Here is a 23912-nt window from a genome sequence, read left to right on the forward strand (position 1 = left end):
AATATGAAATTGATCAGGGGTCCCCAACTCCCAAGCAGCAGATCAGTGCTAGTCCATGGCCTCTTAGAAACCAGGCTGTACAGAAGGTGAGCAGAGGGCAAGCAAGAGAAGCTTTGCTTGCATTACCACCTGAGTTCTGCCTCCTGTCCCTGACCCACTCCTCACACTCCAGTCTGTGGAAAAATGGCCTTCCACAAAACTGGTCCCTGGTGCCAAGAAGGTTGGGGACCACTAAAATAGATAATTTCATCAGCTCTTAACCACTGAGGAAATTGAATTTATTATTTAAAACCTCCCAAGAAGCAAAGTCTCCAGGCCCTGGTGACCTCACTAAAGAATTTCACCAAATGTTTAAAGAAGAATGAATAGCAATTATATACTCTCTTTTCCAGGAAATTCAAGATAAGGGAACACTTCTGTATTCATTTCATTAAGCTATTGATATTATCACCATGATACCAAAATCAGATAAAGACAGTACCAAAACAAACAGAACTTCAGACCAATATAACTCAGGAATATAGACACAAAAATATTTAGCAAAATAGAATAAAGCAATGCATAAAAATAAGTATGCATATGATTAAGTGGGTTTTAACCCAAGGATAGAAGACTAGTTCAGTATTTGAAAATTAATCAATATAATCCACCATATTAATAGGCTAAAAAGAAAAATCATATATAATCAGGTCAATCAATACCAAAAAAGCATTTAATGAAATTCAACACCCATTCATTGTTTTAACTACTCTTAGAAAAACAGCTAGAGGGGGCCTCCTCAGCTTGATAAGGAGTACCTTCCAAAAGCCTAGAGCTAACATTATACTTAGTGGCAAAGATGGGATGTTTCCCCCCAAGATCAAGAACAAGAGGCAAGGAATTTTGCACTCACTGCTCTCATTCTAGCAACATAGTGCTAGCTCTAGCTAGTGCAATAAGGCAAGAAAATAAAAGACAAAGATTAAAAAGGAAAAAATTGAACCATCCCTGATTTGCAGATTACAAGATTGTCTGCATAGAAAATCTCAAGGACTCTACCAAAAAACTCCTAGAACTAATGAATGAGATCTATAAGGGTGCAGGATACAAACTAAACATACAAAAAAATGTATACCTATATAAAAGCAATGAACATGTGGACACTGAAATTAAAATAATACTATTTACAATTTTTTTAAAAATTGAAATACTTAGGTATAAATCTAAGAAATCATACAGGAATCACATGCTGAAAATTATACAATACTGATGAAAGAAATACAGAGGACTACTATGTTCACTGGTCAGAAGACTCAACAGAGTAAAGATATAAATCTCTCCCAATTTCCAGCAAAATTTTTTTTGTAGATATAGAGTATTCTATGATTACTATAGAAAGGGAAATGACCTAGGATCACTAAAGTAATTTAGAAGAAGAATAAAATGAGATGATTAGTCTACCTAATTTTAAGACTTATACATAGTTGTAGTAATTGAGGCTTGATATTGTCTGAGGAATAGACACAGCTCAATAAAACAAACAAAAAAATAACTAAGGAACAGATCTACAACTGATTTTTGACAAAGGTGTAAAAGCAACTGAATGGAAGAGGTTAGCCCCTTTTCAACAAAAAAGTGTTGAAGCAATTTGACAACAGTCAAAAACAAAAGAAAAACAACAACAAAATGCCCCCATGAAAAATTAATTCGAATGGATCATGGACTTAAGTGTAAAAAAAAAATTTGAAGGGACTTCCGCCAAGATGGAGAAGTAGGTGGAGGGTCCACCTCGCCTCTGTGCACAACCAAATCTAAGAACAACTATTTTTAACAGCAGTCACAACCAAGCCACACGGAAAATCGACAATACGGAGTCCAAAGGACAACTAGATACTCGGCTGGACCGGTACGAGGAGCGAGGCCAGAAGCAGAGCAGGTTAGCAAGAAAAAATTCCCGGGGCAGTGCGCGGTGCGCGCAGGCAACCGAGGGCGCTGATCGCCAGCGAGCTGGCTGCTGGAGCGCACAGGGAAGAGGCGCGGTGGGTCGCTCAGTCGCGCGCATTTACCTGCGTGCTGAGAAACCAGTGAGAAGGGAAACCCGCGCGGTGCAGCAGGCTCGCACAGTTAGGATCGGATAAGCAAGCCCGGCGTTTGAGTGACTGGATGCGCTGGGCTAGCGGAGAGGAACGCCATCGCTCCCTCTCTGACCCCGCCCCCACACACAGCGTCACAAACCAGCGACCTGGGTCGCCCCGTCCTGGTAAACAACTAAGGCTTCGCTCCCCTCACTAAACAGCACGAATAAACCAAAAATGGCTCTAGAACAACTCAGAGCCCCAGAACCGATAGACCTAAGTGATGAAGAAATAGCCAGTCTTTCAGATGCACAGTTCAAAACACTGGTTATAAAGATCCTTACAGAACTGGTGGATTTTAGTCACAAATTAGAGAAACATATGGAAGCTAAATTAATTGAAATGAATGCTGATACAAAACATACCAATAGTGATGGAAAGAAAATTGGGACTCAAATCAAGGGAGAGGACCAGACAGAAGAAAAAGATGATCAAGCAGAAAGGAATGAAGAAATAAGAATTCAGAAAAATGAGGAGAGGCTTGGGAAACTCCAGGACATCTTTAAACGTTCCAACATCCGAATTATAGGGGTACCAGAAGGGGGGAAAGGCACAACCACCAGTTGAAAAATTATTTGAACAAATAATAAAGGAGAATTTCCCCAAGATGGCAAAGGAAATAGACTTCCGAGAGATCCAGGAAGCTCGGAGAGTCCCGAGGAAGTTGGACCCGGGAAGGAACACACCAAGGCACATCATAATTACATTAGCCAAGATTAAAATGAAGGAGAGAATCCTAGAAGCAGCAAGAGCTAAGGGGAAAGTCACCTACAAAGGAGTTCCCATCAGACTGTCAGTAGATTTCTCAAAAGAGACCTTACAGGCAAGAAGGGGCTGGACAGAGGTATTCCAAGTCATGAAAACCAAAGATCTACAACCAAGATTGCTCTACCCAGCAAAACTTTCATTTAGAATGGAAGGACAGATAAAGTGCTTCTCAGATAAGATCAAATTCAAGGAGTTCATCATCACCAAGCCCTTACTATATGAAATGTTAAAGGGACTTACCTAAGAAAAAGAAGATAAAAAAGATGAACAGTGAAAGGACAGCAAGCTCACAGTTATTAAGAACCACACCTAAAACAAAAGCAAACTAAGAGGATAGCTAGATCAGGAGCAGAACCATAGAAATGAAGATCACAGGGAGGGTTAGCAACAGGGGAGTGGGAGGAGGGGAAGGGGGGGAGAAGGTACAGAAAATAAGTAGTATAGACAGTAGATAGAAAATAGATAGGGGGAGGGTAAGAATAGTAGGGGAAATACAGAATCTAAAGAATTTGAGACACATGTTCATGAACTAAAGGGGGAAATGGTGGGGGAGGGGTATGCAGGGTGGAGGGGAAGGGAGGGGGGAATAGAGCAAATGTAATGGCATAATCAATAAAAAATAAAAAATAAAAAAAAATTTGAGAAAAAATAAAAGAAATTTTTCAGAATCCAGGGATAGGCAAAGAGTTCTTAGACTTGACACCAAAAGTATGATCCATAAAAGGAAAAATCAGTAAACTGGATCTCATTAAAGTTTAAAACATGATCTTCAAAAGACCCTGTTAAGAGTCTGAATAGGACTTCCGGCCAAGATGGAGGCATAGATAGATACACTGTGCCTCCTGGAACAACCAAAATAAGGACAACAACAATTTAAAAACAAAATAATCAAAACTGAGAGAAAATTGAACTGTATGGAAGTCTGACAACCAAGGAGTTAAAATAGACACATTCATTCAGACTGGTAAGCGGGGCGGAGTTGGGCTGCCAACTGAAGAGGGGGTCGCAGCACAGAAAGCAGTGACACCAGGTGCTCAAGGCACCCTGGGTGCACAAGATGGCACCGGGCAGACTCTGGGCTCCCAGGCAGCAGCTGGCAGACCCTGGACATGGGGTGGCAAAGGGCAGACCCCAGCGAGGCTGCGATTGAGAAGCGGGGCACAGTGTACAAGGTAGCTGGCTGATCAGACAGTGGTCCCACATTCTCGTGCAGATAACTAGGGAGCCAGACGGATTGCGCAACCCAAGGTCCTAGTGCCAGGAAATACTGATTGAAAATACCTGTGAGGTTGGGGGGGTTGAGGCACAGAGGGGGTTGAGGCACAGAGAGAGATTCCCAGCCTCACAGAAGGGTTTGTTGGAGAGACCTACAGGGTCCTAGAACACACACAAGCCCACCCACTTGGGAATCAGCACCAGAAAAGCCCAGTTTGCTAGGGGGGAGTGGTGGAAGGGACTGAGGTACAATAGGGAGCAAAGCAAACTGCCATTGTTCCCTCTCGGACCCCGCCCCCACGTACAGCACCACAACCCAGCAACTGGGTCGTCCTGCCCTGGTGAACACCTAAGGCCCCACCCCTCATACGTAACAGGCGTGAACGTACCAAAACATTATGGCTCAAGCAGAAGAACAGCTCAAGCAGAAGAACAGCTCAAAGCCCCAGAGCCAATACTTCTAAGTGGCCAAGAGATAGCCAACCTATCAGATACACAGTTCAAAACACTGGTGATCAGGATGCTCACAGAACTAGTTGATTTTAGTCACAAATTAGATGAACAAATGAAGGCTACACTAAGAGAAATGAAGGGAAATGCAAATGGAACCAATAGTGATGGGAAGGAAACTAGGACTCAACTCAGTGGAGTGGACCAGAAGACAAAAGAAACATTCAGCCAGAACAGAATGAAGAAACAAGAATTCAAAAAAAATGAGGAGAGGCTTAGGAACCTCCAGGATATCTTAAGAGGTTCCAACATCTGAATTATAGGGGTACCAGAAGGGTAAGAGGAACAGCAATAAGCGGAAAACTTATTTGAACAAATAATAAAGAACTTTCCCAATCTGGCAAAGGAAATACACTTCCAGGAAGTCCAGGAATCTCAGAGAGTCCCAAAGAAGGTGGACCCAAGGAGGAACACACCAAGGCACATCATAATTATATTAGCCAAGATTAAAATGAAGGAGAGAATCCTAGAAGCAGCAAGAGATAAGGGGAAAGTCACCTACAAAGGAGTTCCCATCAGACTGTCAGTTGATTTCTCAAAACAGACCTTTCAGGCAAGAAGGGGCTGGAAAGAAGTATTCCAAGTCATGAAATCCAAAGACCTACAACCAAGATTGCTCTACCCAGCAAAGCTTTCATTTAGAATGGAAGGGCAGATAAAGTGCTTCTCAGCTAAGGTCAAATTCAAGGAGTTCATCATCACCAAGCCCTTATTATATGAAATGTTAAAGGGACTTATCTAAGAAAGAGAAGATAAAAATATGAACAGTGAAAGGACAGCAAACTCACAGTTATTAACAACCACACCTAAAACAAAAGCAATCTAAGAGGACAGCTTGATCAGGAATGGAACCATAGTAATGGAGATCACATGGAGAGTTAGCAACAGGGGAGTGGGATGAGGAGAGTGGAAGAGAAGGTACAGAGAATAAGTAGCATAGATGGTAGGTAGAAAATAGACAGGGGGCAGGGCAAGAATAGTATGGAAATATAAATGCTAAAGAACTTAAGACACATGGACATGAACTAAAGGGGGGAAAGTGGGTGGGAGAGGGTGTGCAGGGTGGAGGGGAATGAAGAGGGGGAAATGGGACAACTGTAATAGCATAATCAATAAAACATATTTTAAAAATAAAAATAAATAAATAAACCTAAAAATAAAAACGTCTTCACCCCCCCAATAAGATTCTGAGTAAAGAAACTACAGAGTCACAGTACATATTTGCAATACACTATTATCTTCAGAGAATTATGCTGAATGAAAAAATCTGATTATACCTGCAGCTGCTACTCACCTTTCATTCATACACACACACACACACACACACACACACACACACACACAGAGTAAATCACAGCATACCACACAATTTCAATTTTATAACAGTTTCAAAATGAGAAAATTATATGGAAAACAAATTAGTGGTTACCGGAGATTAAAGGAAGAAGAGGGGACAGGAGGGAAGTAGATATGGCTATAAAAGGACAACACGAAGAATCTTGTGAAGGAAATGTGTCTTTTTTTTTTATTTTTTAATTGATTATGCTGTTACAGTTGTTCTATTCCCCGCTTCATTCCCCTCTACCCTACCCCTCCATCCCCACCATTACCCCCCTTTAGTTTATGACCATGTGTCTCAAGTCCTTTAGATTCTATATTTCCCATGCTATTCTTGCCCCCCCATCTATTTTCTATCTACTGTCTATGCTACTTATTTTCTGTACCTTCTCCCCCCTTCTCCTCCTCCCACTCCCCTGTTGCTAACCCTCCTTGAGATCTTCTTTTCTATGTTTCCACTCCTGATCTAGCTGTCCTCTTAGTTTGGTTTCGTTTTAGGTGTGGTTCTTAATAACTGTTGAGTTTGTTGTCCTTTCACTGTTCATGTTTCTTTAACTTCTTTTTCTTAGATAAGTCCCTTTAACATTTCATATAATAAGGGCTTGGTGATGATGAACTCCTTGAATTTGATCTTATCTGAGAAGCACTTTATCTGTCCTTCCATTCTAAATGAAAGTTTTGCTGGATAGAGCAATCTTGGTTGTAGGTCTTTGGATTTCATGACTTGGAATACCTCTTTCCAGCCCCTTCTTGCCTGTAAGGTCTCTTTTGAGAAATCCACTGACAGTCTGATGGGGACTCCTTTGTAGGTGACTGTCCCCTTAGCTCTTGCTGCTTCTAGGATTCTCTCCTTCATTTTAATCTTGGCTAATGTAATGATGATGTGCCTTGGTGTGTTCCTTCTTGGGTCCAACTTCTTTGGTACTCTCTGAGCTTCCTGGATTTCCTGGAAGTCTATTTCCTTTGCCAGATTGGGAAAATTTTCCTTTATTATTTGTGCAAATAAGTTTTCCACTGGTGGCTGTGCCTTTCCCCCTTCTGGTACCCCTATAATTCGAATATTGGAGCGTTTAAAGATGTCCTGGAGGTTCCTAAGACTCTCCTCATTTCTTTGAATTCTTGCTTCCTGACTCTTTTCTGTTTGGCCATTATTTGCTTTCTTCTGGTCCACTCCATTGATTTGAGTCCCAGTTTCCTTTTCATTGCTATTGGTTTCCTGTGCAATTCCATTCTTTTCAATTAGTTTCGCCTTCATATGTTTCTCTAATTTGTGGCTATAATCAACCAGTTCTGTGAGGATCCTGATGACCAGTGTTTTAAACTGTGCGTCTGAGAGTTTTGCTATTTCTTCATCGCTTAGATTTATAGGCTCTGGGGCTTTGAGATCTTCTTGAGCCATTTTTGGTCTGTTTGCACCCGTTAAGTGTGAGGAGCGGCGCCTTGGACTCCCAGGTCGCTGGGTTGTGAGGCTGTATGTGGGGGCGTGGTCAGAGCGGGAAATGGCGGCGCCCTCTACTGCCGCTTGCCCCGGGGATGCAGGGCCCTGGTCCAACAGCCCACTCCCTCGCTTGTCCCCTCGCGTACAAATAGGCGACCACAGTCAACACGTAGCACCGCTTCCCCCCTGTCTCCTCCGCAGTTGCTCACCTGGTGGCTTGCTCGGTGCTCACTAGGTCCAACCCTGCGTCTGGATTCGCGCGTCTGGATTCCGCGCCTGAGTCCGTCTGACCGAGTTTTCCTGTGCAACCCCTCACCAGCCGCTGGTTTCGCCCCTTACCGGTCAGGCTGAAGAATTTGTTGTTAACAGACTTCCGAAAAGTTCAATTTTCCGTGTTCTGGTTGCGTTTTCTGTTGCTAATATTTAGTTGTCCCTAAACTTGGTTGTGTGAGAAGGCACTGCACATCCACCTATACCTCCATCTTGGCGGAAGTCCCAGGAAATGTGTCTTAACTAGATTGATGTCAACATTCAGGCTGTGATACTGTACTACCTTATCATGTAAATACCATTGTGCTGCATCATGTATGTGAATCAATAATAATCAACCCATAACTTAAAACATAGTTTAATAAAAATTAATAAAAAGGCATTTGAAAGTCTTTGTAAATACAATTATATGTATATTGCTTTGATGCACAAATCCCTACTCTCTTCTTTTGCAAACTCCTGCCTCTTCTCTGTCAGATGTTGACTTTTACCAACATTATTCCAGCTAATAAAAACAATCTGTGTCTTCTGCATAACCAATCACAAGGATTTGGTATGGCTTTAAATAGGAAGTTGAAAACTATTTAAAAAGATCTTCTCTTTAATATCCTAACCTCACAACTGATGTAGACACATTCAGTTGGAGAACCTAGGGCTTAATGCCAGAAGTCTGTCTGAATTCCATGATAGATTACCCAGTCATGCACCAGCAAGTATCTATGGCTACCTCCCTACTAGGCCATTGATAATTAGCAGCCCTTTATCTGTAGCACTTCCTTTGAAACCATTTACCTAACTCTAGTAACATTCCCACTGTTATCTGCATACAGTGTGGGAGACATATGGTGCACTGTAGTTAAGACCATCCATGGGATACATCAGTGGCAGGCAGTCTTTCCAGCATCAATTCTCTGTGCTCTGTCTTCCACATGGAAGCAACAGGTGCTGTCAAGATTAGCTCTGCAGGTTCTAAGATGACAGCCACCACTTCACCATTTTTCTCCTACCTCTTGCCAAATGGCAGCATGAAAACCTGAGGTAGACAACAGGCAACACTTTCACATGGTTTTGTACTCAGATGGCACAATAGCTATTCCTTAGAAATCTGAAACCACTCACAAAATCTGAATTCCTCACTCTTCTGAAGTGAAAGCTACAGGATCCTCCCAACAGGGTACATCTCCCAACTAAAAATCCACGAGAGATGTGCTCCAAGCTAATTTTTTTTGAGTCATGCAGCAATGAGTTTGTACAAGGAAGAAAAAGATTAAATAACCAGGCATGTATAATAACTGATCATTGTATGGTCCAATTCTCTTAAAAACAATCACATACAAAAACAATTCTTATTCACCAGAAAAAGTAATACAAACATAGGCTTTAGAGAGTTTTATTTTGTTTTGTTTTAAATCCTTTCTCAGTAATGACTAAAGTGCTCCCCAGTCTTCTGAGTTGACCTGGAAGTATACACAGAAGGCAGCTGTGCAAGCTCAGAATGACAAGGGCTCAGGAACCCTCCTGCTGAACCAGGTCTCCTTTCACAATGGTCTGTTTATCCCAGACTGATGTGCACAGATACCACTGTCTCTATCTCACAAGAAAAGTCTTCCAACTAACACGAGGTGTTTTTAAAATTTCCTAACCCAAGAAAAACAGATGTACTGTCTTCAGAGTAAGATCTGGCATCTACAGAGAACTTTCTAGGAAAGCCTAGAAAACAGTCCTGCTGCAATAGGCATTTCAATGTTTCTTTAGAGATTCCTCATCCTGGCAGAAAATAAAAACTAAAAAAGATTAGTAGTAGCCATCCACAAAAATAAGAAAGGATATTAGATCCCTACAGCAGAAAATCAACAAAAATGTCATCTACTTGAACAACTCAAATTCAGCAGTCCAGCATGCACTGAAATATAATAAACCACTATGCTTTAGAATAATTGTTGCATGGGGTTTGACTTAATCTCAGCAGACTTGAAAACAGCCCCTAGGAAGTTGGTGTGATGAACTTCCTTCAGATGCACTAACATAAAAGTGAAAATACCCTACCAAATTAGGTATATTTAGGCAGTGGTGGTAGTATAATATGGTTTGACCTTTCCACCTGTAAGCATTGACCTTGGAATGCTAGACCATTCTCACTTATGTTTATCTCTTGAAGCTTCTGAATCAGCATCTATTAAAGGTAAGCACTTTGTATAAAGGGTCAGATTAGAAATAAAGATTAGGAAAAGCAGAAAGAGTTCTTGCTTCCTCCTATGAGATTATCTCTATATCAGTAGGACAGCAGACAGCATTCCCTGAGCCTTCAGTATGTTTCTTAACTTTGGTTGGAGCCATGAGGAGCCAAGATGGTCTGCAGGCAGAACAGTAGACAGGAACTGATGGAACACTCATACCCTCTCACTTCTCCTGGGTGACCCGCTCCTGGAAGCAGAAGATTCTGGCCTGAAAAAAAGTCTACAGGAGGTTAACCTTCATCAACCTCCTCCCATTCAACAGAGATCAAATGACAGAAGGTGAGACTAGCAGGGGGAGCGAGGAGTTAAGCACTGCCTGATTATTGTTGAGACTGGACATTGTAAACATGTGCTCAGCACTAGTGCCTCACCCTGGCCAGACCATATCTGTGGTTTTGAACAAATGGTCTGTCTTTTAATCTCAATGAACATTTTAATTATCCATGAGCCAAAATAACTTGTGGGAGCACATGACACTGCTGGGTACATCGCACTTCAAGAGCTGAGTCTGAGATAGTGTTGTACCTTCAGATGGCTCATTATTTGAGCAGAGCTGTTTGGACCAATGATGGCTGGTAGGGAGAGCTATTGGAAATAGAAGTATAACCATGGTCAGCCTGATTCCACAGCTACAAGTTTATAAATTAGTCTTTTTACTCACACCTTGCCACAATATGTCATTAAAAAACTTGATGTTAAAAAAGGCCTCCACTTTTCTTATTAAGTATTCCACAGTCTTATTTACTTAGTGAAACCAGGAGCCTAAGACTCAACTTGGATTAGCATCTTATTTCACATCATACTGATGTATAAGCATATCACTATGTCTCCATCACACACAACACACACACACACACACACACACACACACACACACATTCCTCAATAGATCGTGACCAAAAAATGGAGCTGGGACATACACTAAAGTCCCCAATCCTCTTCTAGGAAGTGCAGGGCACCACAGTTCTGGCAGAGTGGCCTAAGGACACAGAGAGAGATACTCTAATGCCAGAGCTGACCTTGACCTGGTAAAACAAGTAGGCTGTTCAGTAAGATGAGCCAAGCAATCCACTCTGGGGAGTCTAGATTTGTGTTAGAAAGCCAAAGGTAGAAAAAGCATAGAAAGCAGGTTTGGCAGATCTTAAAACATAACATTTTTAAAAATATTTACTTTTGGTAGTGTATTTGGATTACTTGTTAATTTTTTAAATTAAAATGTATTTTTAACTTTTCTCATTTTAAATATATAATCCTTTTGAATATATATTGTTGAATGAGGGTTTGCAGGATGTTATTTCAGAAGGATCCACAGAACATTTAAGCAAGGGTAATTCCTTTGAAGGCCTGTATTTCTAAAGCCTATTCATTCATTCAGTCTGTGAGTTACTCGAGTGAAATAGTAAGAGCTCACAATGGATGCTAGTCTTTACCATAATACTGAGCTACTTGTGTGCTGGCTATGCAAAGTTCCCCAGTGGCAGATTTTCACTTCGTAAATGGGCAGCAGGACAAATATTGTGAATCAATTATTTCTATTTACAGCACCCATTTAAATGTATGGAACCAATCAAACACTAAGCATCAGTTACTTGTATGCCCTGCAAAGGAAAACCAAACCAAAACATCACGTAGCTTTTCCACAGAAAGAGAATAAATCACAGATTCACCTATTTCTCATTTCTTTAACTAATTTGACCATACTTGAGAACTGATTCTGGACTAAACCAAATTAGAAACCCACAGCACTGAAAATGATCAGAGATTTTGTTCTGCAGGCACTAACTATGGGTCATGCACCTAGTCCTGGGCAAACTGGATGTTAATAACTTGTCAGGATATTTTAGAATTGTAGTGTTGGGTTTGACTTCATTAATCTCAGCAAGGTTCAAAGGTGGCCCATGAAATTAACATGAAAAATGTCCTTCAGATGTCCTGTTATTAAAAGTTGAACAATTATGTCACCAAAAGAGACAGGCACAGAGAAGGCTGAAGTTGTAAACCCAAACCAAAAGAAATATGTCATACATGCTGATACAGAAAGAGACATGTTTGCCTTTCCACACGAAGAAAGTGATAAAACTGCTTGCTCAGTGTTTGGTGCAAAGCAGGTGCTCATCAATATTTGCTGACTTCATAAAACAGTGAATGATGGTTGAATGGGTATGTGTGACAGGACAAAATATGCAACAAGATCACACACTCTTTCCAATAACTGGAATACACAATTTTATAACACAGTAACATTTAGGTCCCACAACATAGATCAGGTGCCAAACAAAGAGACTAGGTAGAGGGATGTACTGTGCATTTGAAAGCTAGCAATTAGGTACAAATAGCAGATTAGAGCAAGTACAGAATCCTGGGACACCCAACTCCATCCCATTCCCAACCACATTGCAAAGCAGGGGACTTCATGATTTTAGAACCATGTTATACTCCATAAATTCAAGCGTTATTATCAGAGCTAGGAAAACATTGCCTAGTGCTGGACAGGCTGGCCTGGTGGAGGTGGGGGGTGGGCAGGGGTGCCAGGTGCTGTTTACAGCATGATCTCCTGCATCCTTGAGTAGAGAATTAAATACCGAGATCCACCTTACTAGGGGTTTTTTCACCTCCCAAATCTCAGAACAAAAGATTGAACCACTAGGACATCTCCAAACAGACAGACATTCAACAACAGTTCATCAAACAACTGAAATGATGCCATGTTCTCCGCCTCCACCCGCAGAATTAGTCTACAAGGGTGTCCAACCTTTTGGCATGTCTGGGCCACACTGGAAGAAGAGTTGTCATTGGCCATACATTAAATATACTGAGACATGTAATCACACACACAAATCTCATAATTCAAGTAAATTTATGATTGTGTGTTGGGCAATGCTCATTGCGATCCTGAGCTGCATGTGGCCCCCGGGCCATAGGTTGGACACCCCTAGAAGCATCTGCTATGTGCCAGGCACTCTTCCAAGCCCTTCACACAGACTGACTCATTTTATCCTTTCAACAGCCCAGTGGTTCCCAACTTTACTACACCTGGGAAGATTCTATCAATGCCTAAATCATATGCAAAACCAATCCCAGTATTTGGGGGTGAGAGTAGGCACCAATTTTTTAAAAACCCAACTGCAAAAATCTGAAACACTTACCTAAAAAATGGGTTCCATTATTGTCTATATCTTTCAGATAAGGCAACTGAGGCATAGAGAAATTAATGCCTTCCCTAGGTCACAGAGAGGCAGATAGCAGAGCTAGGAGCGGAACCCAAGTTATTTGCTGCCAAACACTAAGAAGTCATGTCAGGTAGAGGTGTTATAGAAATCATATAAATTACTATTATGTAATGAAATGAGTAGAGAAGGCCAAAGAAATTGTAGAAATGTGCACTGCCAAAGAAGTATGAGAAACGTGGATGGCTATCAACACGAGGAAGATTTAGCACAGTCCAATGAGTTAGGAACACAGTTACCATTCTCTGAAAAGATGATCATGTTGCCACAGAGAAAGGCTACTGGAAAGCCTATGTTTGAGGCTTCTAGCTCTGACAGTAACACTTGAATTTATGAAATGTAATCAGGTTCTAAAATCATGAAGTCCCACTGCTTCGCAATGTGGATGGAAATGGGATGGAGTTGGGTGTCCCAGGATTCTGTACTTGCTCTAATCTGCTATTTGTACCTAATTGCTAGCTTTCAAATGCACAGTACATCCCTCTACCTAGTCTCTTTGTTTGGCACCTGATCTATGTTGTGGGACCTAAATGTTACTGTGTTATAAAATTGTGTATTCCAGTTATTGGAAAGAGTGTGTGATCTTGTTGCATATTTTGTCCTGTCACACATCCTCATTCAACCATCATTCACTGTTTTATGAAGTCAGCAAATATTGATGAGCACTTGGTTTATGTTCTAGAACAGCAGTTCTCATGCTTTAGCATGTATGAAAATCACCTGCAAGCCTGGTTAAAACACAGATTACTGGGCCTGAACCCACGATTTCAAATTTAATTAAGCCTGAGGGAGAGCCCCAGAATTTGCTTTTCTAACAAATCCCCACCCAAGTGATGCTGACATGGAAGCACTTCCCCAGGCACACCATAATAGTCATACAAGATGAGCTGGGAGCCACAGCCACACACACAGCTGTGTGAGGGTCCCTGGTCACCAAGTCTCTGCACCTCTGCTTATTGTGTTCCCAGAGGGTGAAATACCTCCGTCAGCTCCTGCCCCAACTTGCTCACTCCTGTTACTACTCAGCCCAGGCTATAGTTAGCTCCTCCTCCAAGGAGCTTTCCTGGATCCTAGGCCTCTGATATACTCCCCTAACATCCTACCCATACATCTGCTGTGCATTTCTCCCACCAGAATGTGACCTCCCCTTGAGGACAGACGCTGTCTCTGTTTACTTTTTATCTTTGGTATCTAGCACGAGGCCAGGCACACAGTAAATGTGTACATATAAGTACTCTATCCAACCAAGAAGAGTAGAAATGGAGCCACTTTCTGAAACAGAGGCTGTTTCTCTTTAGGCCACAGAGTCCCAATATACAAATCGGATGTGTTTCAAAGTGGGTAAGTTGTGAGGACTGGGGAAAGCATTTATGTCATAGGTGGTATGAGTAAGTACTAAGGCCTGACCTCAGAAACTTGCTTAATGTGACTGAACTATAGTTTTAACATTGAAGTAGAAGCCTGACAGTCATAGAGAACAATAATTTTTATGAAAGACTGTGGTGAAAGTTCCCATACCAGGAAAACATTTCATTCCTGCTCCCTGCCCCTCTGCCGTAAAATGATAAAGTGCTGGACTCGCCTTCCCCTTGCACCTGCCCTACATGGCGAGAGAAGATCCCAGTTTTCAACAGTCTGTGCCCTCTGTGACACGTTTCAGTATAGCCTTTCCAGACTCATGTTCTATTTTTCTCCAGAGACAGCCTGTCAGTGCTAGAAAACAAACTGCCTCAGTGTTAATCGGGGTTGAGGGGAAGGCTGGCCCCTCTCTCTCCTAGGTTAGCTGTGCACAGTACTATTAAAGGTCCCCAATTCCATGGCTGAAACCAGACTGAGGATGATGAGAGTGAGGAGGAATTTCCAGTGCAGAACTTAAGAGCTAAAAGGGAAGATATTTTGAGTCAGGCACACAGTCCCTGAAATTACAAAGATGAGCTTTCATCTCTTCCACAATGACACAGAGTGGTCCTTCCACAGGAAAAATGGTCAGACATTCTTTCTGACCAAGACATCAGGTCCTTTCAGGTCCTGGTTAGATGAGGTAGCAGTCCTATGTCCAAGACATTTGAACATTGTGACCACAGGATGGGTCATTACCTGGGTCCAAAAGTGTTGATACCTCAAGCACAGCAAACAGCTACAATCAAGTAGCAGAAATATATACCATTCCCTTTCCATTTCTGGCATTGCCACAGCTCCTCAGTGTTCTCCCAGGCATAGTCAGAGAGGGGCACCTGCACCCAAAATAAGGAAGGAGGAGGACTGCCCCTGGAACTCCTGTAAGTCCCTCATGCTCACAGTATCCAGGTCCCTCCTCTCATGTCCTACCTTCGGTTCAGCAAGCAGGAATTATCTAGTCTGCAAAAGGCTCTGTGGGCACATTGCTGCCTGAAGGAGTGACAAGCCATGGAGGGCACTGACAATGGAAGTGCTTGGATCTCCTAAGCCAGGCAGCCCTGTGTTCAAATCTCAAGTCTTCCCAGTTACTGCGATGCTCTGGCCACAACAACATCCCCGAACCTCCATTTCTCAACTGTGAAAGGGGAACAGGAGAACCTAACTTACCATCTGTAAAATGATTTTCATCTGAACCACAGAGTAGACAATGCTTTGAGCAAATGTTTCCTCAATTCTCCCAAAGATGGCACATAACACCCCCCAGCCCCACTTTAGAGGTGTGAGAGTGAAGTTAATGATATACAAGGTTCACCTTAGGGCATTGGGGTTTAATTAGGTCAAGACTGGCATGGAATGAGATGAGCATCATGGGTAAACAACACCCTGCAGGTTCCCTGAGGGTTCTAGAAAGGGATTAAACAGACAGGCAGGAGCACAGCTGGGAATCAGGAGGGCATGGGTGGAGTCTGAGTCCTAGAGGAGAGGGGGGTGGGCACAGCAGAGCGAACACAGCCCCAGCCACTAACCTGACATGCTCTCCCCCACACTGCTCTTTCATTTGAGATGCAGAGATGAAGAAAATCTTGTAAGCACATTGTACTAATGCACTTTTCTCCACAAATGGAAAATATAATTAAGTATTCCAGTTACTAATTTTCAAACTACCAGTATTATATGATCTGCCTTTAGAAAGCAATGTACATTTGGTGTTCTTCCCTGGTGTTTTGGAAATAACAAAAATATTTCTTTCTAAAACACTTGATTCATATATCTGCAATTTTATGCTCTCATTTATGCCATTACATGTCCCAAAATCAAACATTTTGTCAATGTATAGCTTTCACACATATACAAAAGGAAAACCAATGACAGTTTCCATTCTCAATGAATCCTTCCAGTGCCTCTCAGCTCAGGAAAGGAAAGGAAGAGAAGGTTCACTGCTTCTAGCAGCAGGCAGAGAGGTCAACCCACCCAGCTGTAGGAACCTGGACCAGGGCTCGGAAGACCTGGGATCTAAAGACAGGTCTACTCTCCTGCTTTTGCCTGAGATATGTCATTTTATTTATCAGGGCCACAGTTTCCTCATCTGTGGGATGTGAGGTCACTTCCAGCTATTAGAGTATAAAATTTGACCAACACTCTGCTTTAGTATCTGCAAAAGTAGAAATACTTGCTTTCAGGAAGGTGAACATTAACAAGAAATATTTGAAGAAGGCTTTAAGATTACATAATAAAATAGTAATAAACAAGACACATAAAATCACAGGGCTATGAGGGACCCTAAAGTGAAACTGAACTCTCAATGCACAGGAGCAGACTGCTGGCAAGGGTCTTTCAGGACACTTTCTTCTAAGACCCCTGGGGCTGAGAGCGATAGAGCATTCTCCTCAAGAAAGCAGGCTGAAGTGACCTGGAACTGACAGTCAGCGCAGGCAGGGTCCCCAGGCTTCCAGAGCGACACCAGGCATTAGGTTTTCCCCATGCACCATTCCACAGGTGTAGATCTTTTGTCTTCAACTGGTGTAAATTCCAGACTAAATAAAACCTGCAAATAATGACCTCATTTCCAAAGTTGGATCCCAGCCCATGTCTGAGTGTAAAAGGTCCTCTGGCACAGAAGCTCAGTCACCTGGTGTGAGGAGGGCCTCCACCACTACACACACAGCCATGAGAAACTGGGCCAATCACCTAACCAATCTGAGCCTTTTCTCATCTGTTAAATGGGGACAGTAACAGTATCTGCATTACAGGGATGTGAGGAGAATTGATGCGTTATTATTGCACATAAAGCCCTCAGGAAAATGTTGGGCATGTATTGTGTTGGATAAATGCTACCCAATATTGGTATTAACATCCATATTAACTACGCAAGAACTATGCATATGATACTGCTTCAGTAAGAAAACAAACAGGAACAGATGGAAAGATCTTGATGCAGAGCACTCCTGGGGAACAGCAGGTGCTTGCTGCCTCTCCCTCCTGACACTCAGGACAATTCTGAAATAAAGGTGACTGCAAGGTCAGGGAGAACTGACTGGGAAAGAGGAAAAGGAGCTTGGAATGATGATGGAGGAGGAAAAATCACGGCCAAAGGAACTGAAACAGGTGTGGTGTGGAGGTGCCCTGGCTGTTGTTCTTGGGAGAAGTAGGTAAAAGGCCAGAAAGTGCCCTGGGGGAGAAACTTAGGCAAGAACAAAGACACCCTCACATACAAAGGAGCACAAAAGAAAAAGGAGAGTCAAACCCGGTGGGAGGAAGATGGCATATTTGGGGGCCAAAGGAAGTAGGTGAAAATTGAATACTGAAAAACTGGATTAAGAAATAGCCACGTGAAACTCTTAAGGATGGGGGGCAGTGCAGAGAACAAGGTTCAGCAGCACGTGGAGGGGCGAATAATTTAACAGGCACCGGGGGAACAATGCAATGAGAACTTTGGAAGATGGGGGAGGGAAGACGTCAAGGGAAATGGTGTTAGTAAAGGTGGAAAAATAAAAGAGTGAAATGCCTGTGCCTGTTAACAAAGGAGGGCTAAGAACAGATAGACCTGAAGCGGTTGGTAAATAGGGAAGTAAACACCAATCAACAGAAAATGAGGTGGTGCGCACAGAAAATCTTAGGAGGGGGTGGGTGATATATGAATTTGGATAGCCTGGGTAACAAGTGTTGAATAATTGAAATTATTCTTCTAGTTTTCAACATTATTATCCAAGGCTGGGAAGAAAGCAACTAACTAAAATGTTGTCCCCACTTCCCCCAACCCCTTTGCTTTAGTTTGATTTTCGTACTTGGAGGAAAGGGAAATTTGCGCAGGCTCTGTAACTGCACAGATGCGTGGCCCTCCAGCACCGGTCACCCAAGTTTCTCCTGAGGGACAGCAGCAATGGCTTCTGTCTTCTTGGGGCTAGTGTGGCAATTTCCCCATGTCATGAGGAGAAATGGAACCAAACTAACTCAGAGACGACGGACACCGGGTCCCACTATCTTTCTCCCCAGGTGGGACCTAGGGAGAAATTTGATGTCGGAACTAACTCCTCCAACCTCAGCCCCTGTGTGTCTCTTGGGCGGGTGCGGGCCCTGCAGTTCGCGCCTCCGGAGGGAGCTGAATGGTCCAAGGAACCCCCGCCACCCCGGTTCCTCCTGGCGCCATCCTGAAGGCCCGGCCCGGCGAGTGCAGCGCGGGATAAAGTTTCAGAGCTCTCTAGACCTTCGTGCTGCGGAATCCCGGGGCAATGCCACTGGGCCAGCCAAGGGCGAGGAGCAACCACGGCATGACACCAACAGGTGGGCAGCGGGCGGCTCCCAGAATCCGACAGGAGGAGGCGGCTGGGGGTCCTCAGGCTACTAACACTGAACGCCACCTTGCGGAGCTTATCCTTCTCCCGACATCCCAGCCGACAGCCCGGGACGACGCTCCGCCATCGCAGCCTCACCTCGCTTGGACCCCACTCTGCGGGGCCTCCAAAGTCAATGGATGCAAGATGTCCCTGCCACCCAGGGCCGACCCGGGTCCCGCGGGCTCCGAGCACACCGGTGTAGCCTCCGCACCCAGACGCGGCCTCTGGGATGGTGGCTTTTGCTGGAGAAAGCGCTGCACCGAACGAACGTTTGCCTGCGCTGCAACTGCAGGGCTCCCCTCCGCCGCCCCGCCCGCCCGCCCCGCCCCCAGACACCGCCCCGCCCCCAGACACCGCCCCCGGCCCCGCCCCCGGCCGGGCTGTCCCCCTCACCCCGCCTTTGCTAAGGTCCACTGCCATCTACAGGTCACGCCCCCAACCAGGGACCACTCTCCGCCTCTGTCTGATCACTGTCCAACCTACTCTCCCTTTCCCGGTCCAAGCCAGGCTCCTAGCCGGGCTCCAGCCATTGCCCCCACCCCCACCTAGACCACGAGGATCCCAGCCTCACAATCCTCCCAGCCGTTCTCACCCCCACCCCATTCCCCATCTCCTTCCCACAACCAAAGACCACCTCTTCTACACCCAGGCAACCGCCCCCTACTGCCTACTTGCTCTACGTCTGCCTGGGCGCGGAGTTCACTGTAGGCTAAGCCACTGTGGTTGCAGTTTTCTGAGCAAAGGAAACGCGAGGGGAGGATTTTTTAATCTATGGGTTTCCCTAGGGCCTAGGGCAAGGCTTCTGGGGACTGTATCGGTGAATCCACTGAAAGAACTATCGCCTTTGCTGTTTGGCTCAAAGCCTAATTATTAATTAACATGAAAACCAGAGGCGAAGCGAAGCCTTCTGCGCTAAGGTCTGGGGCCCAAAAGTTCTGTGATTATTTCCTGATATGAAACTCATGTAATTCATAAAATAAACATTCTTTTTAAAAAGTGTCCGTTTTTTAGATGATTCATTTAAGTGGTTATTATGTGTCATTATAAACGTGCAATACTTTTATTATTAAGAAAGAGTAATAACCATTTTTAAAAGTAAAGAACATAAAATTATCCAATGAAAAATCAAAATTCATTTTATTTTTGCTTTTTCAAATAGCGAAAAAGCTTTTGTATGATACTCGAAACGGTGGATACATTAGTCAAAACCCACAGAATATACAACATAAAGAGTGAACCCTAGTAAATCTTTCATAATAATGTATCAATTTTGGTTCATCATTTGTGACAAATGTACTGCACTGGTGGAAGATGTCAGTAATAGAAGAAACTGGGGGACCAGGAGTGAGAGAGTATATGGGAACTTTGTACTTGCCACTCAGTTTTTCTGTAAACTTAAAATTGCTCTAAAAAACAGCCTATAAATTAAAGCACACACTGCTCTAATTAGGTGGCTCAGTTTGATTGGAGCATCAAAAAGGTTTGGGGTTGGACTCCCAGTCAGGACACATAGCTAGGTTGCAGGTTTGATCCCTGTATGGGTGCATATGGGAGGCAACCCATCACTGTTTCTCTCTCTCTCTCTCACTCTCCCCCTCACTCCCTTTCCTCTTTCTCTCTCTCTCCAAAATCAATACACACATCCTTCATTGAGGATTAAAGAAAATTAAAGTGCATACCAAAATATTAATGCTAATCTCTGGGTGGTAGAAATATGGAATTTTTTATTTTGTTGTTTAAATAATTGTTGAAATTACCCAAATTTTTGATGATGAGCATTCATTTTTAAAGCAGAAAAATATAAAAATAAACTATGAAAAAATTTAGAAACATATCACGAGAAGCTAATATTGAATGTTTCATTTTATTTGTACTTGACATGACTAACAAAACTCTGTAAAGCTCTCATATATATTAAAAATAAAATCTATGTTAGTATTGGTTTTTAAAAGAAGCATATCCCCCTGACATGAGTGGCTCAGTTGGTTCGGTGTCCTCTCCCAAAGCAAAAGTTCACTGGTTCAATTTCCAGTCGGGTCATATGCCTAGGTTGTCCTGGCTAGAGGGATAGGGGGCTCAGAGACTTGGGGGCTCAAGGGTAGGGGAACTGAGGTGCATATGAGAGGTAACCTCTTTCTCTTTTCCTTCCTTTCTTCCACAAAAAAATAAATAAAATAAAATAAATAATTAAAGGATAAATTGAGAGTTTTTCTTTTAGTTTTCTCTTTAGAATTAGCACAGATCTGAAAAGAAAATCTTAATTCTTCTTTTTATAAAATCTGTTTCAAAGGATCATTTCTACCTGCTTGGAAACCATTATTACTATTTACAAGCAACACTTTCTCTAGTGAAGAAAACACCATTAAAAAAAAAGTTCTCGGGAAAAATTGGCCTGGCCAGTAAATAAATGGATTTCTATTGAGCTGTAAAAATTCAGCCTTAGAGCCATCTACTGCCCTGTGATTCTGGGCAACCCTCTTACCTTTCTGAGCTTCAGCTTCCTCTTAAGTGAAAAGGGAAGCAATGGTACTTCTCTCTCTGGATTGCTTGGAAGGTACAAAAACTTAGCTCATATAAAATTCCTAGTATAATCTTAGCATATACAGATGCTTAATACTTATTAGTTCCTCTCTTTTAAAATACATCTTTTGGAGTTTTAGTGGAAATCTTGAGCTCCTGAAAGAAAAGGCATTTCTAGTTTTAGATTATTATGTATTTTGCCATATATAATGCACACTTTTCCCCCAAATTTTTGAGGGAAAATAAGGATGCACATTATGTATTGCTAATTCCATATCTATATAAATGCTTTTAATTCTTTTTAAAATTTCTTGTACCTTGTATCAGTTTTGTGTTTTATCATTGTTACATAAAATTTCTTGTACTATAATATGTTCAAAAATAAATGCTAAAATTCCTTTATGATATAAAAACCAAGTGCCTAATATAAATTAAAAATTGAATTAAAAATTACAACAAAAGTTTTTTTCCTGGAAGTTTGGCCCAAAATCATGGGTGCACATTATACATGGCAAAATACAGTAACTTGTTGGAGGAAAGCAAGATGGTTCCAGAGGAAAATCAGTAATGCAACATGGAGAGACTGGTGCTCTAAGCTCAGCACCATCACTAGATATGTGTATCAAGTTGATCAATCAGCAAACTTCTCTCGGTTTTACTTTCCTAAACTGTTGAACAACAGATTTGAACCAGTGATTCCTTCAGCTTCCATCATTCCCCAGGGAAGTTATGTCTGCTGAGTAAAGAAAAAGACTTAATCTCCTATAGAGGCTCCTGTGTGCCCACAGGCCCAGCCACCACCCACAGTCTTACAAGCTAAGCTTACATCTGCATTCTGTCCTTCCCAACGAATGGGAACCTCCAACGGTTTCTTTGAACTTTTGTCCTGTGGGTGATCTGCTGGTGCCCAACTCTGACCAGCGGCTTAAACTCCAACAGTATCAACCTAAAGCTCTCACCAAAGATGCATTGCAACACCCCTGATGCTTTATGCAGGATGGTGCCCAGGGAGAGAAACTACCATCTCTCTCCAAGTCAAGGTGCATCTTTTTTTCCCCACAAAATAGCATCTCCAAAATTGTAATGTGTCTTTCTGTTAATATTTATTGAGCACTTAATATGCTATGTCCTTTGCATTCATTATATCTCCTTAAAGCCTTAAAGCAGGTCCAAGGCACTATTATTCTCCTTTTATAGACAGGAAAATAAAGTTTGGAGAAGCTGACTGCACTACCTAAGGTAATACAGCTAGTGTGCTCAGTGAGAAGTATGCTTTCCTGCCAGGATCAGGAAGGAATATGATGAGCAGGGCAGCCAAAAGAAAGAGAGAATGAGCAGTAAAAATGTCCCCACCTTTCTCACCTGTCCACCAGACTTTACACAAAGGCATTGGGATAATGGGCAAATTCCTCTCTCTGCATTAGCCCAACTCCCATGTGGTTCTGAAAACCCTTTCAGACCACTCAGCCCCTTTGAACAGTGGGGCTAGGATTCAAGAGAGGCCACTGACCAGACCGAAGAAGAGATTTTTCTGGAGCATTTCTCCACAAGCACTGTCTTTCTCTTTGCCTTGATCAAGCAACTCCTAAAGTAACTGTCTTCTTTGTTAAATTGCTATAATTGATGCCCCCATCTACCAGTTTTTGTTGTCTCACTCTGATCCCTTTATGGTGACAAAGTATGCCCTTAATCTTCTACATAATGTGATCTTTACCCTTGGTGACAGAGTACTGGCTTCTAGGGCAGGCAGGTCTGGCATAGAGTCTTCCTTTTGCCTTTCAGTAGCTGTGGCCTTGGATAACCTCTATCAAATCTTAGTTTCTTCCTCAGTAATAGAGAAATAACAATACCTGCCCTGTTGTGGTGGGGACTAAGGGGATGGTTTCTGTAAAGAGTTCAAAGTTGTCTGACCCACAGAGAGTATGTGGTAAAAATGGCTACTAACACACAGCAAACCTATGTTTGCCCAGTGAACTCCAGTGTCTTCTTTAAGACTCACATCAAGTTCACTTCTTTGAAGGCTTCCTGATTTCCCTAGCAGGGCTCATTACTTCATATCAGTGACACCTGAAGCCCTCAGACACAAATCAGTTTGATCAGCTGACCAGAGATTATGAGCTCCTTGAGGGCAGTAAATATACAAATATACATATACACTCAAGCAGCTTTTAGCTTACAGAAAAATTAATCAGAGAGTACGGAGTCCCCACATAGCCCCTACTGCCCGCCTCACATGTCCCTTATTGGCATCTTCCATCAGTGTGGCCCATTTGTTTACAAGTGGTGAACTAACAGTGATTCATTATTATTAACTAAAGTCTAGAATTTATATACTAGGGTTCGCTTTTGGCTTTATAGTGCTGGGTGGGTTTTGACAAATGCAGGATGTCATATACCCAGCACCACAAGTATTACACAGAGTAGTTTCACTGCCCTAAAATTCCCTGTGCAGCACCTGTTCATCACTACTGCTCCTGCACCCCCTGGTAACCCCTCAGCTTTCTACCATTTCCATAGTTTTGCCTTTTCCAGAATGTCATAGA

At 42.7% G+C, this 23912-nt stretch overlaps 1 protein-coding gene across 10 annotated transcripts in view; it reads right to left on the minus strand.

The window, feature by feature from the left end:
• Positions 1–23912, minus strand: part of SPATA13 (spermatogenesis associated 13) — a 337287-nt gene that overhangs the window by 147490 nt on the left and 165885 nt on the right. Inside the window, exon 1 of one of the 10 annotated variants that reach the window (XM_053662810.1) lies at positions 18946–19137. The exons of 8 other annotated variants lie outside the window; for them this stretch is intronic. The gene's annotated coding sequence lies outside the window, so the exon portion shown is untranslated. One more of the 10 variants, XM_053662827.1, reaches the window with a different exon arrangement.

The sequence above is a fragment of the Artibeus jamaicensis genome, unplaced genomic scaffold (genome assembly GCF_021234435.1).
Source record: "Artibeus jamaicensis isolate MK-2021 breed Jamaican fruit bat unplaced genomic scaffold, CSHL_Jam_final contig_1028, whole genome shotgun sequence".
NCBI lineage: Eukaryota > Metazoa > Chordata > Mammalia > Chiroptera > Phyllostomidae > Artibeus > Artibeus jamaicensis.